This window comes from Thamnophis sirtalis, unplaced genomic scaffold (genome assembly GCF_051295495.1).
Source record: "Thamnophis sirtalis isolate CommonGarterSnake01/CBP01778 unplaced genomic scaffold, rThaSir2_p1.2 scaffold_6, whole genome shotgun sequence".
NCBI classification, from domain to species: domain Eukaryota; kingdom Metazoa; phylum Chordata; class Lepidosauria; order Squamata; family Natricidae; genus Thamnophis; species Thamnophis sirtalis.
In genome coordinates, this window is record NW_028261386.1 from 124,883,140 (window position 1) to 124,900,374 (window position 17,235).

A 17,235-nucleotide genomic window follows, 5' to 3' on the forward strand; every position below is an offset into this window, starting at 1 on the left:
TGTCATTCTGCAATAAAACTTGGTGCTTCTTGGCTTTTCCTGCTTAAGCCACCCAACCAGTGGGATGGCAAAGAAGCTTTCATGAAAACAGTACAAATGTATTGTAATGACGGGGGCCAAAATGCCTTGTGTAATCTGGATGCAACAGCAGCTGTGTTTTACTTCCATTGCTTCAGAAAACTCTCTGCTACAAAAGACATGGAAGTCCCTGGGCTTTTTCCTCCCTGCTGTTCATTCTAAAGCAGAATCACTCTTTGATTTTAATAGGGGGGGGAAAAAAACCTATCTTAAAAACTCCTGCATGGAAATCATGAGATGCTATTTAAAACACAAGACAGCACTGCTAATTTTTTTCTCAGTGCCTTTGGCAAATCACTTAATCTCCAGCAGTTTAAACCTAATTTTTTTTTTATTGCTCATAACTATGTGCCCCGACACCTTTAAAGTGCAGCATCACAACATATGGCATTATTTTAGAAATAGAAACAACTGTTTTGGCAGAATTAGCATCAGTGTGACAGGCTCTATTGTTCATTGCCACAAGTAGCATGCACAGATTTCATAACCCAGAAACAGGCAGGCCTACAGCAGTAATTGAGCTGAACCAAATTTTCTTGTTCTTGTCCCTTAATCTTCTTTTAGGAACCAAGTAACCAGGAGCCTTGATGGTGCAGTGGTTAGAATGCAGCATTGCAGGCGGACTCTGCCCACTGCCAGCAGTTCGATTCTGACTGGCTCGAGGTTGACTTAACCTTCCATCTTTCCCAGGTCAGTAAAATGAGAAGCCAGACTGTTGGGGGCAATATGCTGACTCTGTAAACCACTTAGAGATGGCTTTAAAGCACTATGGAGCAGTATATAAATGCTATTGCTATAGAGTGAGCAAGTTTAGTTAAGGCATCAAGCTAGAAACCAGAAGACGATAAGTTCTACTTTAGCTTTAGGAATGAATGACCAGATGAGTGACTTTAGACCAGTTCCCCTCTCTTAGTCCTAGGCAAAACGCTTCCAAAATCTTTCCAAGGAAACTGCAGGGACTTGTCAAGACAACAGCTAAGTCAAATATTGACTTGAAGGCACAATCCTGCCCCCCTCATATATTTATAATTGCTTTCATGCTAAAGTCTAGGAGTATGAGAGGATACCCATCTAGACACAAAGAAACATACACAGGGAGTTCCATTTGAATGTATATTAATTTTGCAAAATTTAGTAAGACTAAACTGTGATGATAGCAGCAACTGTATCCTCATTGCATTTACTGCACATGGCATTCTCATTTTAAGATACCTATTCTCGTGAAAACTAGAATGCCTTCTTTTTAGTAAGAGGTCAGCTATGAACTGCACTGGCTACCAATTGGTCTCCGGACTCAATTCAAGATGTTGGTTATCACCTTTAAAGCCCTACATGGCTTAGGGCCAGAGTACCTTCGAGACCGCCTGCTGCCACATACCTCCCAGCGTCCAGTAAGATCCCACCGATTGGGCCTCCTTCAAATGCCGTCAGCCAAACAGTGTTGGCTGGCGGGCCCTCGGAGCAGAGCCTTCTCTGTGGCTGCTCCGACTCTTTGGAACCAGCTATCCCCAGAGATCCGGACCTTACCCACTCTCATGGCCTTCAGGAAAGCTGTAAAAACTTGGCTGTTCCGGCAGGCCTGGGGCTGTTGACCTCACTGTTGAGGTCCAGCCCCGATTAAAATGAATGGTTGAGGGTGTTTGCTATTTTTAAACTGTTCTCTTTTTATCTTTTGTGTTTTTCTTACATTTTTTGAAAGCCGCCTGGAGTCCTTCGGGATTGGGCGGCATATGAATTTATTTAATAAATAAATAAATAAATAAACTTCATGCTGCCTGGGAATTTTCTTCTCTCCTTGCATAGGTAGTCCTCAACTTCTGATCCCAACTGGAACTGGAACTTCCATCGCTAAGCAAAGTGGTCACTAAATGTATTGCACCCAAGCTTACGACCTTTTAGCCATAGACATTTAAGCCAGTTGTTAAGCACATCTGACTTCCCCATTGACTTTGTTTGTCGGAAGACTCCTGGGAACATTGTAATTGGCAATCACATGACCCTGGGAAGATGCAGCCAGTGTAAATGCATGGTGGTTCCCAAGGACCCAAATTTTGATTACGCAATCTTGGGGAATGGCTGTATGTGCAGAGACCAGCTATAACTCACTCTCTTCTGCGCTGTTGCCATTTTGAAAGGTTGTAAGACAAAGACGACCTGCATTGACGTAATTTTTTTGGTCAAACATTAGGATAATTTCTTAAACTTGTTTAATTGTTCAATTTCATTCTTTAAAATAGAACGATAATTTAAAAAAAAATGCATTGCAAAGAGAGCATATTTGAAGAAATATAACATACATTTAGTCACGGCATGATTTATTTTAGAAGCAATGATTATGTAAAAATGTATTATTTAAAAGATGTTTGATATTTGAGTAACTATTGTGAAAACGGAGTCAAAAATGACTCATTCCCATGATCTGTGTCTAAACCCACAAATGATAATCTGCCAAGGGTTAGTACGACCCTGCAATTGGTTTCAAGTTCTGGTCGTCAATCAACCCAATCGCCAACTCCAAAATATGGTGAGCTCCACATCTCCATTGTTGTCACTGTCCTTTCTTGCTTTCTGACAGCTCCCCTGGACACAGCAAATAGCAATAGCAATTAGACTTATATACTACTTCATAGGGCTTTCAGCCCTCATTCTCATTAAAATGTAGTGGGGCAGCACTTGGCAAGGGGTAGCTGGATGCATTGAACAGTTGGCGTAACCACTGTCGAGTTGCAGTTACAGATGCAGAATGTTCAATAAATGTGACTAGTCAGTTGGCTATTTCTAACCATGGGTTTACTGCTCTTTTGAAAAGGTTTTAGACAGAGAGAAAAACTCTCTCCCCCTTCATCCCATGGTCTTCGCTATCAACTGTGTGAATTGTCTTTCGCAATGTTAGTTGTAAGCAACAGGCATGGAGAAAGGATTGTGAAGAACATCAGGAAGACTCTCTCTTGCTTTATCCCACTAAAGTATCCTCTTCCACGCTTGTGACTCATCAATCCGGGTTAGCAATTGCAATAGCAGTTAGACTTACATACCGCTTCATAGGGCTTTCAGCCCTCTCTAAGCGGTTTACAGAGTCAGCATATCGCCCCTCACAATCTGGGTCCTCATTTTACCCACCTCGGAAGGATGGAAGGCTGAGTCAACCTTGAGCCGGTGAGATTTGAACCGCTGAACTGTAGATAGCAGTCAGCTGAAGTGGCCTGCAGTACTGCACTCTAACCACTGCGCCACCTCGGCTCTTATAAGCAGTCAGTAGTTATTTTTCCATCCAGCGGAAGCAGAAGCAGAAGCAGAAAAGGAACAGTCCGTACCTCTAACCCTATTGGTTCTTTCTGAAGTAACAAACAACAACAACAACAACAACAACAACAACAACCAAGCAAGCAATTAATAAGAGTCTATGATAATAATTTTCTTTTTGCCAACACTGAATCCTTCCTAATCTGGACCCTTAGAGGAAAGGAAGCAGAAATCCCCAACTCCACCTTCAAGACATGAGATAGGAGTAAGGGTCTTTTCTGATTGCCTGAACTCCCATCTAGTTCTTGACTTGTCCTTCCTTTTCTTGCTAGAAGTGGAAATAGCAAGCCAGTGCTTTGCTAGCTTATCTAAGACTATTTGAGAAGCACAAGCAAGTCAATGTTTTTTCCAGGAAAGACAGAGTTTCTAATTACTGTTTAAATTTCAAGTAGGGAACAATAACTTTCTTGAGGTTCCATGTGCCAATGAACCAGCTGTCACAACTCCTAGCCTTTCAAAAATTTGGACAATTTACAGTAATATATGCGGGCTTAATGCAAAAGAGTGCATGCTTAATGGAAAGAAAGCAAACATTCAGTTGATCAGAGAGCAACTAGAATGATTGGGTGAGAGTGGACAATTTCTTGAATTTCACCTGTATTCATTGAGCAACAGCAATATTTTCAGAGCGAATGTTTGTAACAATGAAATGGTTTTTCTGTAGGAAGATCTTTGAGAGGCCTTGAGGAAAAGACTATGTGGAATCATTCCTGATGACAATAGGCCTTTTTTTTTAGCAGAACAATCTTTTGATAGGGTATCACAAAAATATGTTTGTAGATATCAGCCCTACATAGTATCGGACCTGGTTACCTGAGAGACCGCCTCCTGCCACCTCCCAAAGACCTATTAGATCCCACAGAGTAGGCCTCTTTCGGATTCCATCTGCCAGCCAATGTCGGCTGGTGACCCCCCGGGGGAGGGCCTTCTCTGTGGCTGCTCCGGCCCTAAGGGACGATCTCCCCATTGAGATCCGGACCCTTACTACCCTTCCGGCCTTCCGCAAAGCAATTAAGACCTGGCTGTTCCGGCAGGCCTGGGGCTGTTGAATTATCCAGCCCCATCCGATGTTATGACTGTTGCTGAATTTTTAATTGTTGCTTTTATTTTTTGTATCCCCCCCCCCTTCCCTTCTTATTGTTAGCCGCCCTGAGTCTTCCGGGAGTAGGGCGGCATACAAGCTAAATAAACTAAACTAAACTATCTGCAAATCATCTGAAACATTGCTGTCGGCACATGGTGCTTTCCTTTTATTAAGCGTCATTTCACCGTAAAGGAATCTGACGGTCTTTTGGACCCATATCCTTTCTTCCGCAGTTTCCTAATACATTTCTGTCATGCAACGTGAAAGTGCATAAAATTGCAAGAATCATTTGCAGCTTCTTCTCATTTCCCAACATTTCATCTCAAGTGTTTTCTCCTCTCCTCTTTTGCTGGTAGAATTTTGTTTCCATCACTAGATGGCAGGAGATGCCTTAACTTGAACTGCAAATGAGCTGCAGTAAAATCCGAATCTAGCTACTCCCTCCCCCCACCCGCCCCCAACCCGTCTTTCTCTATCTCTCCTTCCCTCCCTGCTCCAGAAAATCAAATCCAAAAATTAGCGGCAGAATATTCTCTTGAGGGACAGCTTGAGTGAAAACAGAATCCTAAGATTAAAGACCTAATAAAGGATGAGGAAACTATGGCAATTCTGAGGAGTTTTCTGCCATCCAGAAAATGGCTTGCTAAATTAACTGGACTGACGTGACTGAAGTGTCGGAACAGATCACAAATGTACTCATTCCTAGTTCTGATGTGCCAGATTTAGACGCATAATATTGAAGTCTTCATAGCATGAAGGCAAAGATCTAAATTAAAAAAACCCCAGCAACAATCAGACATTACCAATAAACATTTCATGCCAACCTAGACATTGGAGAATGATTGGGGGGGGGGCATAAGAAAATACACTATATTGCCAAAAGTATTCGCTCAGCCATCCAAATAATCAGAATCAGGTGTCCAATCACTTCCATGGCTACAGGTGTATTAAATCAAGTACCTAGGCGTGCAGACTGTTTTGACAAATATTTGTGAAAGGATGGAGCTCAGTGAATTCCAGCATGGATGTCACCTGTGCAACAAATCCAGTCATAAAATTTCCTCGCTCCTGAATATTCCACAGTCAACTGTCAGCTGTATTATAAGAACGTGGAAGTGTTTGGGAATGACAGCAACTCAGCCACGAAGTGATAGGCCACGTAAACCTGTCCAACATCAGTGTGTGACCTCACAAATGGGCTTCTGGAAGAATGGTCACAAATTCCCATAAACACACTCCTAAATCTTGTGGACAGCCTTCCCAGAAGAGTTGAAGCTGTTATAGCTGCAAAGGGTGGACCGACGTCATATTGGATCCTATGGATTAGGAATGGGATGTCACTTACAGTAAGTTCATATGTGAGTAAAGGGAGGTGAGCAAATACTTTTGGCAATATAATATCTATATCTATATCATCTCTATCTCTATCTCTATCTCTATCTCTATCTCTATCTCTATCTCTATCTCTATCTCTATCTCTATCTCTATCTCTATCTCTATCTCTATCTCTATCTCTATCTCTATATCTATATATCTATAACTATCTATATCTATATCATCTATATCTATATGTCTCTGTGTGTGTATGTGTGTTGATAAATAAATAAAGGGAGACTAGTATATATATGCAGGTCTTGGCGTATTCGGGTCTTTTCCCGTGTAAGATTGAGAGCATCTTGGTGACCTTTCGACGAGGTCCCACTCACCATCTTCAGGCTGGTGCTTTCGGCTTCATGCTTGTGCGAGCAAAGCGTGATCACAGCTGCCGTCTTTCTATAAATATTGGTGGGGTATGTGGAGTGCTGGCTTTGTTGCTTTAAGTGGGTTGGTTGGTTGTGTTGTTACATCTTGATTAGTTGATGGAGTTGATGTATGCAGATTAGTCGGCTGTTTCATAACATCCTGTGTGGCTGAGGTACTAGCTGTGTGCCCATTAGTCTTTTGTGTTGTAACAACCTGGGTAATGGGTTGTGTGATGACAACCTGAGCTCTAGTGTAGTGATATCCTGAGTCCTGTGCTGCAACATCCTGGGAGGTTGGCTGCATTGTAACTTCCTGAGCCTTTGCGTTGTAACATCCTGAGTTTTGTGATGTAATGTTCAGAGCAGATGGCTGTGATGTAACATCCCTGGGTTTGGTTTGGCTCCGAAGTTTGCGGTCTGGCCATGTGTTCATGGCATGTGTCAGTTTGCTTTGTGTGAGGGTTGGAGGGGGGTGCAGCAGTTGGTGATGCCACCGTGGTTTGGCTTCTGGATGGTGGTTGCAATTCATCTATGGGATGGGTTGGGGTTTGAGTCTGGTGAGGGTGATTGGTGGTGGCGTCCTGTGTTGTTCTGGGTCCGGTGTCAGTTTTTGTGGATGGGAGTCGTTTCTTGACTGGGGTTAGTTTCCAGATGTATCGTCACGTTTATTCATGTTGTGTGGGTGTTTCTCTATTTTGATAGCTTCCATAATTATTCTCTTGTTGAAGTGTTGAGTTTTGGAGATTAATTTGGTTCCTTCAAAATCAATTTCATGTCCTGTTGCTTTAAGGAGTTGGAAAGGGGAGGAAGTTTTTTCTTTTTTTCTGACTGTGTTCTTGTGTTCTGCGATGCGTGCATTTATTCTGCTATTAGTTTGTCCAATGTATGTGGTAGGGCAGATTTTGCATGATCTCGTAGACTCCTTGGTTTTCTAGCTGGATTTTGTCTTTGGGGTTTTGGCTATTTTTTGGTCAGCGTTGAAGGCTGTCTTGATATTATGTTTGTAGAGAATTTTGCTGATTTTATCTGTGGTGCCTTTGATGGAAGGGAGGAGGGTGATGCCATTGTCCTGTTCTGTGTCTCAGTTTTTTGCTTGCACAAGCATGAAGCAGAAGGCACCAGCTGAAGATGGTGAGTGGGACTTCGTCAAAATGTCACCAAGATGCTCTCAATCTTGCATGGGAAAAGACCCGAATACGCCAAGAACTGCATATAGCAATAGCAATAGCAGTTAGACTTATATACCGCTTCATAGGGCTTTCAGCCCTCTCTAAGTGATTTACAGAGTCAGAATATTGCCCCCACAGTCTGGTCCTCATTTCACCCACCTCGGAAGGATGGAAGGCTGAGTCAACCTTGAGCCGGTGAGATTTGAACCGCCGAACTGCAGATAGCAGTCAGCTGAAGTGGCCTGCAGTACTGCACTCTAACCACTGCGCCACCTCGGCTCTCTAGTAGTGGAGAAGGGCAAGGCAGTCCTGAGTAGCTATGAAAGATCTGGAAACTAAACTGGAAAAGGACGAGGGAAATATAGGCTCAAGGCACACGCACGCGCACACACACACACACACACACACACACACACACCTATAGGTGTATATCAGTGACAAAAAGTTTGATTGAAGAGCGAGGAGGCCCCATGTTCAAATCTCATAACAGTCACAATCTCAGGAAAATGGCTGAGATGAATCTCAGTGCCCCCCCCCTTTCCACTATCAGGTTATCAGAATAATACTAACTTGGCAAAGTTCTTGTCATTATTGTTGAACTGATACCTAGCCATGATTTAAATACTAGACAGCTATACATAAATAAATGTGCCCAGTATGACTACAAGTATGGCTGCAGTTCCTCTGCTTCACAGCAGAATAAATTCAGCTGGAAGTATGAAAAATTTCCTCTTAATTTACAGGACAGAAAAATTGTGCATCTTATTCCTATACAGGCAAACCTAAGGCAAGTGTTGGCTGTTTATTTTATGGGAAGATGGGATCAATTTCTTTGAATTATTCAGAATGTGTTGTTAATTTTGGCTGGCTGCCTCAACACACGGATATTAATGCAAAGGGTTTCCCACCCCCTCTTCCTTGTTGGGAGGGATTTTCACAATAGCTGGTGGAAGAAGACTTAAATCTCCCTCCTCCTGCAGTTTAGGGCAATTTCAGTTTAAATTCCTTCCTGCCCCATCTTTCCATGATTAAAGAAACACATTAAAACTAAGCTGATGCGGCTAAATATTAACATAGTTTAAGCCTCTTAAACTTAGGTTAATAGGTTAAATCTTTCTCACTTTCCAGTCTGTTGCCTAGTCTCTCTTTCTCTTTGTGTGTGTGTGTGTGTGTAGAGAGAGAGAAACAGGCACACACACACACACACACACACACACAGGGAGGGAGGGAGAGAGGGAGAGAAGGGGAGGGAGGATGTACTATTCTCAAAAATGGCCAGCTAAGACCTAAAACAAAATTCATAAAACTGCTTTAATATAATTTAAAAACCAAGAAAGGGCAGAAATTGCACAAGACAATTTCTTATTATTTTTTTGTCTAATTGGCTTAGTCACCAGAAAGGTTCTCCAGTAAAATTGCATGCTAGTGCTCACTGTCATAAAAGATTGCCACCAGAAGAACTAAGGCCTTTTAATTAATTCAAGACCTTTAATTTCAATAATCATCACAATTGCTAGATGAGAAAATATAACAGCTTGCAAGTGCAATCATTTGAACTAATCACAGTGGTTACTAACTTTAAAAGAAATAAGTTGTTTGTTGGGTAGATTTACATCTCTTATTCTAGCTTTGTTAGTGGTATTGTCTAATGAGATGGTGTAGACCAGAGGTGTCAAACTTGTGTTGTCATGGCAGAGTCACATATCGTGACTTTTTTCCTTTGCCAAACTGGGCGTGGGCGTGGCCAGAGTGTGACACATCCGGTCCGCAGCCCATGAGTTTGCCCTGCCCTACACTATCAATGACCTGTAGTATAGAAACAAGGAAAAAGCCCTTATGTCTGATGACAATCTTAGCAACAGCCATGCATATTCTGCTCATAATCTTACATCTTGTCCTTATTTGCCATTTTTGTTAAATACTCCCAGAGTATTAAAATTTCAACTTCCTGATATGATAAACAGCATGCTGGCTGTTTAATTTTGGAGTTGCAGCCTTAACACGTTTAGAGAGGATCAAATTGGGAGCTGCAGTTCTACATTAGTGTTTTTCATCAAAGTTCTGGAGTTCTGGGATTTATAATTCAGAAATATTTGAGGGGGCCCTCATCCTTTATTGAGAATTAAAGGACATAATGTATTTATTGGGGCTTACTTTTGATTAAACGGAATGAGAATTGCATTTAAAATAATCCTTAATTCTTGCCTGAAAACAAATGTTTTATGTTCTAAATTATGTCGTTCCATCTCTTTTTTTAATCTGAAGTAACCTGGAGCAGCTATTTACATATAACATGTAAATTGCATTCTATATTTTCCATTTTTGAGTATAATATATTACATATTCAATATTCCACTGAATGAATATATATAAACTGGGCTACCTCAATTACAGTAGAAACTGTTACACCGATGGAAGACTAGAAAAACCAGGTTAGGAGATCTACCTACATGGTCCCTAGGATTGAACACTGACTTGATCTCACATAATCAACAACAAACAACCTACTACAGAAACGTCTGACCCAGTGGTGGGATTCAGCCAGTTCGCACCTATTCGGGAGGACCGGTGGTTAACTTTCTAAACAGTTCGGAGAACCTGTTGTTGGAAGAAATATCCTTCCCCCCCACCGCACTTTATAGGGCTAATCCTGTAAGGAAGGCAGGAAGGAAACATCCTGGTGTTGTTTCTAGCCTAATCTCTATTGCCCTGTTTACAGAGATTGCCTCTCCAGTTAATCCTTATTACTGCACCTTTTTCCCTCAAAAAAGAGGGTGAAAATCTGGGAGTGTCTTATACACTGAACACAGAATTTTTTTGACCTCCAAAAACCCTGCCCCCTATGCAAAAATGGACGTGCAGAGGGTTTGGGAGACTTGCAAAGTGCTCCTGATGACTGGGGAGGGCAAAAAAAAGCAAAAAAATGCCATTTTGCCCCCTCCCAGCCCCCAGGAGCACTCTACAAGCATCCCAAAGCCTCTGCATGCCCCCCACCCCCTGTTTTGCAAAAAATGGCTCATTTTTGCAAAAAACGGGCCGGTTTTTGGCTCATTTTTCCCCCACCCCCAGAAGCACTCTAAGAGACTCCCAAAGTTCTGCATGTCCTTTTTTTTTTTTTTTTTGCAAAAAAATGAGGCGTGCAGAGTGAAAAAACCTTTTTTAAAAAAATTTACCTCTTCAAAATTACGGTGCATCTTATATTCCGGTGCGTCTTATAGTCCGAAAAAATTGTACATTGTAACAGCTAAGTCGAAGCGTCCATCGACCTGAGTGACATTGAGTTGGCCACACCCACCCAGTCACATGACCACCAAGCCCTGCCTACCCACCTAGTCATGAGAGCAGAGAACCGGTTTTTAAATTATTTGAATCCCACCACTGGTCTGGCCTCTAGACTGTCGATAAAAATGAAATATAATGAAATTAAACAAAAATGTGTGATATTCACAGCATTAGAATACTGTATTAATATTTACAATAAATAATATGCTAACCATTGCAGATACAACTAGATTGTATCTGGTGTGTTGTTAGCTAAATGGAACAGAAGCAATTGCTTCAAGGGATTTCTACTTCATTTTACTTCTAGCAAGCTCCACACTGTCCAGGCAGTCAGCAGAACTGAATTAAGACCCTAGTTCTTTAGTCATTGGTTAAGAAATAATTTAGAAAACGTGGACATTCGGGAAATAATCAAGTCTAAAAAGTACATAAAATGAACTTAGTGTATTTTGTGCCAGTGACTATAGAACAAGATGAAGCACTCTAATTATAGTAGCAACTTAAATCTAAAGCACCCTAGAATAAAATGGTGTTTAGAGCAGTGTTTCTCAACCTTGGCAACTTGAAGAGGTCTGGACTTCAACTCCCAGAATTGGTTTAGAGCTTCCTGACTCTTTTAAAAAAAAAATTCCTTACAGACCTCGCATTGTAATCCTAATTTATTCTTCTCAATTTTTTTTTGTTAAATAGAGTACATCCAAATATATAAAGAGGATGACATAAATTATGTATTACTTTCATTAACCATAATAAAAAATATTGTTTCCCCCTACCCCTCCATATATTAAATTTTGCTGTAGTTGTCTTTGAAACCACTTATCACCTTACCATCCAATGACTACAATTCTTGCTCGGTTGATTTGAAAAATGTCTATGCCTCACTTCCCAGATTTATTTACTGCAATATAAATTCAATCCAGTTCATTTGCTGATCATCAGTAAGCCTGCTAGCCAAGACTGTCATTATTGCTTTATATATTATTAATGCAAAATATATGCATCACAGCAACAGCAACTCCATAGCAGAGAAATTAGTTGGCCAGTATTTTGCCTATATAGGCCAGGAAGGATGGCCTATGGTCAGTCATGTGCTAAGCCGACTTAGCTTAGGGTATACAGCAGTGGTGGGTTTCAAAAATTGTTCGAACCTACTCCGTGGGTGTGGCCTCCTTTGTGGGAGTGGCTTGCCACCCATGTGACTGGATGGGAGTGGCTTGCCGCCCATGTGACCGGATATGAAGATGCCGACGACACTTGTCAGAACCACCTTAAATTACCTCACACACAGCACTGGCCTGCATAAGAATGTGATATAAACTTGTTTTTTACAAGGCATCTTTGGTTTGCGTTAAAACAACTTCAACACACGCAATGTTCTGATTGCACCACAAATGCAGTAGTCATCCTTACCTTTCACAGAGGCACTGAGATTTATAAATATGAGCATGATAGTGTAGAATAATCGTATCCAAGGACCAGTGGTGGGTTTCAAAAAAATTTGGAATCTCTTCTGTAAGTGTGGCCTGCTTTCCGGGTCCACTGGTGGAACCTCTTCTAACCGGTTTGGTAGATTTGACAAACCGGTTCTACCGAATAGGTTCGAACTGGTAGGAACACACCTCTGGTATACAGCCAGTGGTGGGATTCAAATAATTTAACAACTGGTTCCCTGCCCTAATAACTAGCTGGCGGGGCTTGGTGGTCATGTGAATAAGTGGGTGTGGCTGACTCAATATCACTCATGTTGATGGGCGCTTCGCCTTAGCTGTTATAATGTAATAAGGGTTAACTGGAGAGGCAGTTTCTGTAACCTGGGCAATAAAGATTAGGCTAGAAAAAAACACCAGAATGTTTCCTTCCTGCCTACCTTACAGAATTAGCCCTGTAAAGCAGGAAAAAAAAATGAGATTTCTTTCAACAACCGGTTCTCTAAACTGCTTAGAAAGTTAACAATCGGTTCTCCTGAATAGGTGCGAACTGGCTGAATCCCACCACTCTGGACTACAGCCAGAGGTGGGTTCCTACCAGTTCGCACCTATTCGGTAGAACCGGTTGGTCAAATCTACTGAACCGGTTAGAAGAGGTTCCACCAGTGGACCCAGAAAGCAGGCCACACCTACAGAAGAGGTTACACATTTTTTTGAAACCCACCACTGGCAAGGATCTTGTAACTTGACAGCTTTAAAACTTGCATGCTTCAATGCCAGAGTTTCTGAATAGTTACTTGGACCAACCTAAGTACTAATTCATAATTTCATATCCGGGCACATGGGCGGCAAGCCACTCCCATCCGGTCACATGGGTGGAAAGCCACTCCCACAAAGGAGGCCACTCCCACAGAGTAGGTTCGAACAATTTTTGAAACCCACCCCTGACTACAACCCACTCTCCCATGTGACCTGAATGGAAAACAGAACGCTAGAAAGCAAAGTTTCCAGCCTCATTTTCATTTATACAAATGTCTCTGGAATACATATGGAACTTCATAAATAAAGCTTAGTAAATGGCTGCAGCCCAATACTTTATCAAGAAATGAATTTGCCTGCTCTGTTTCAAAAAAGATAAAGTCAAAATAAGCTGGGTTGAAACACAGTGTATTAAAGTGATCTGCAACTATATTTCAGGGTATATTTCCCTAAGAGTATGTTTTATTTCTTTGAATTCACCCAGAGTTACAGTACTTCTTAAGAGAACTGGGAATGGAACTATACAATCAGAATAACATCGGAATCAAGTTTATTGTGTTGAAATGGGATTTACTCTTAGGTTAAATGTACTTAGGACTTCAGGGCACAACTGTCAACCTAAATATATTCAAAATACATCGCAAATGTATTTCACGAGGTGGGATGCTTACATAACTCCATTTAGAACAGACATATAAGAGCCAACAGAATTTGTCATTACTAATTTAAACTTCATTCCTTTTGGTAATCCTACTCTAAGCATGAACATCTAAAATTCATTTGATTTTACCTGTAAGGTATTTTTGGACTATTCTCTAGATCAGTGTTTCTTAATTTTTGCTTTGACCCTTCCCTTTTTAACACATCAAAAAACCTCTTGTTTCTTTGAATTATATTTCTCCAAATTATCATATTAAAAACTAAAACTGATAATGTGTAGCATATTTATTTATTGAATCATAGAAAAATAGGAAAATTAATACAAATAAAATATTTTCCTGGAAAAAAAATCTGGTATTTTTTAATAATAAAAATTGTTAAACAACTATAACAAAGAACAATGAGAACAGTGACATCATTTTAAACATTTTCATGTATCTTCTATATTTGGCAAATAATTTTGATTTTGTGAACCTTTGAGGGGAATTGGAATTTAGCACATTATTTCTCTCAGTGTTCCTTTTAAAATTACAATGGTTAACAGAGTATTGAAATATTTGCATCCTCCAGTATAAGTTTCCTATATTTTACATTTGTACCAAATAATTTATTTTCAGTTGGCTAGATCAAAATTATTTGTTTATGTTGTTCTACTTTACTTAAAATACATCCAATCCTAGCTCTTGGCTGTGGAAAATATCCTTAACCAGCATTTCACAGACTTTAACTAGGAAGACGCAAATCAAAATACTATATTAAAAAACCAAAAAAATGGTTATAAGAAGGAAAGATCATATTCTTTTAGTTGCTCTGGTAATCAGATGTTTACTATTGTTTAAGAAACATCTGAAAAAACAGTATCATTTGAAAATTTGGATTTAAATGTGCCTCTTCCTTGGCACCCTGACAAAATTGGCTGTGGGATACCCAGGCCATATAGTGGTTAGTGACTCACTCACTCACAGGGAAGTTGTTATGGGAATAAAATGAAGGGAGACTTGTGTATAAGGCACCCTAGAATTGGAGAGAAAAGGCAGGATATAACAATATTTATCACAACTATCTAAATAAATAATACAACTGTCTAAATAAATAAGTGGAATATAATGGTTTTCTCCTTGGTAATCCTTGGTAAGGATTCTTTTTGGCAAGTCCTAGAATATATTACATGTCTGCACCGGTTGACAGAAGTTGACTTTTTATTACATCCAGTGACCAGAATTCCACCTAAAGAGAGTTAAAATTAAAACATGCAAAATAAAAAGATTAAAAAAAAAACAATAAGGAAGGAAGTTTCCAGGACTATTTACAGACATGTATATAGCTAATTTAACTAATGTCTCTTCTGCATTTCTTGAGAAGGAAGAGCATTGGATATTTTGATGGAGCTATTTGGAAAGAAAAGATCACTCAAGTATGGAAGTATGAGATGGCCTGGGAGAAGTGAGTCTTCTAGGTATGAATAGAACTACCCTGGAGTTCATCAGTAAGAAGTTACTATGTGAACATATGAATTTAAAGAAGAAATTGTAATGGCATTTACTTTAAAGTAAGTCCCCAGAAACTCAATTGTCCTTATTAATCAGTAGATGTGCTTAGGATTGTAGGGTGTGTTAATTAAAAAGTTTCAAAGAGTTTACTGAATTTATAGAGTAGAGCAAGAACATTATATCCTGAGTAAGCATTTGTGAGATGTGACTGCAAGGCTGCTAACTTCTAATTAGCATTAAATTGTTTCTTAAATGGAAGTTCGTTTAATATTCATATAAAGATGAAAAAGGAGATAGAACACAAAACTGATTCACAACTTGGCAAAAGAAGGCATTGTTCATTCGCAGGAGGGATTTTTGTCCTAACCCAAATTAAAATTGGTATGTATATTTTGGAAATTGAAGTTGGCAAGAGAACTAGTAGAAAAAAAATAACAGATCCAGAGTTAGCACTTGATAGCATTTAAAGACAAATTCCTTGTGTGTCCAATCACACTTGGCCAATCAATCCTAGTCTATTCTTCTATTCCATTCCATTATATTCTAAAAAAATACAAGAAATAATGCCGCATGGGATAATTAAATTTCCCTGTTAATAAAACTGTTTCCTACTAAACAAGTTAATTGATTGCACTTTTTCCAAAATTATTGGACTCTTATGGTCTAGTATATTGATCTCAAAACCAGCCATTTCTTACTGTTTTTTGATGTATTGAAACTACCTTTGGAATAATTTATCAGCATGCAGTACAAGGAAGTATATCCAACTTCTTAAGATAGAATCTTATTGTAATATAGATAGTTTAAATAAAGAAGATTAATGTATCTGAAACATCTTGACACATGTTTTTATTTATTGTGGGAGCTTTTGCCAATATCTGATGTTTACACCATATTCATAAAAAGAGGGAGCACCACATATATATGTATGTATATATATATATATATATACATATATATATATATATATATATATATATATATATATATATATATATATATATATATATATATATATATATATATATATATATATATATATATATATATATATATATATTGTTGACTTGCTTAGCAAAAGCCTTGATGGAGGTATGAGGCTGATCTGCTTTGTGCCTAAAAAATTCTGATTAGCTCTTGACACTTGCTGTTTCCCAACAGCCTTTCTCCATTCGAACAAAGAATCAGCAGTTGATACTGGTACCTTCACAACTCTCTATCTACTGCTGTTTCAAACTGCTAGACTGAATAAATGATTTTTGAATGCTGCTCTAATACCCATCTCTCTGGGATTTCCTAATTGGAAAAAAAGCAAATATGCTTTATAACATGATCAAAATAATTACCTTGTAAATACTGTAAATCAGTGGAATGAAAGATCAAAATACTTTCTAACTGCAGCATATGCTGTTCTTTGTCAGATGTGCAAACCAAAAATGTCTATTTTTTTTCCCATGGCAGTGTAGAAAATTGCTTTTGATTTGGCTAGCTAGAAGACTGGTCTAGGAGCACGGTTCTTCTTCATTTAAATAGGCAAAACATATAATAAAGTATATGAAGAAATGTGAAGGATGGACATATATATATATATAGAGAGAGAATCTTGAAAGAAAGATTGAAGGCGTATTAATTGTGTCAAATAATATTACCGTCACACTGTTGAAATGCATGTCAGGTTTTTTTTTTTCATACTCTATTTTTTTTGAAAGCATATGATAATTGGCAGATTCATGCATTCAAAATCCATGTACTCTCTCTCTCTACAAGTGATGGAATATGGGAGAATAAGCATGCTAGCTTTGTCTCTTCTACTGGCATTCATATTTCCCTCCAGTATAGTGGATTATCGTTTATAGGGACAAATGCTTCTCTCTGTGAAGATTCTACAAGATTTAGAATTGTAATTTTTTTTTCGGGATTCTAAATTGTGCATCTCCTTGGAAACAAAAGGTTCTCTGATCTATCCTGACATTTGCTACCTTCAGAAGCTAATCAAGACACTGAAAGTGGAAGAGTGACAGACTAGGGTGTCATGGAATTGGGTCCCTATAAATTTAAAGAAGTAAATAAATAAAGGCTTGTCTTTGTGCCCATTTTTCATGTATAACTTTAAGGCACTTTGAAGCCATGAGAAGGACCTCATTTTCTAGAGTTTTCTGCCATCTTCTGAATACCACAGAGATTAATTCTGGCATCATATGCTCATGCTCATTATATTAATTTGGGGAAGACACAATGGTT

General features: G+C 39.2%; 1 protein-coding gene across 3 annotated transcripts in view; it reads right to left on the minus strand.

Annotated features, from left to right (window-relative positions):
• ADGRB3 (adhesion G protein-coupled receptor B3) overlaps window positions 1–17,235 on the minus strand; it is a 549,324-nt gene that overhangs the window by 394,297 nt on the left and 137,792 nt on the right. The window lies entirely within an intron of this gene.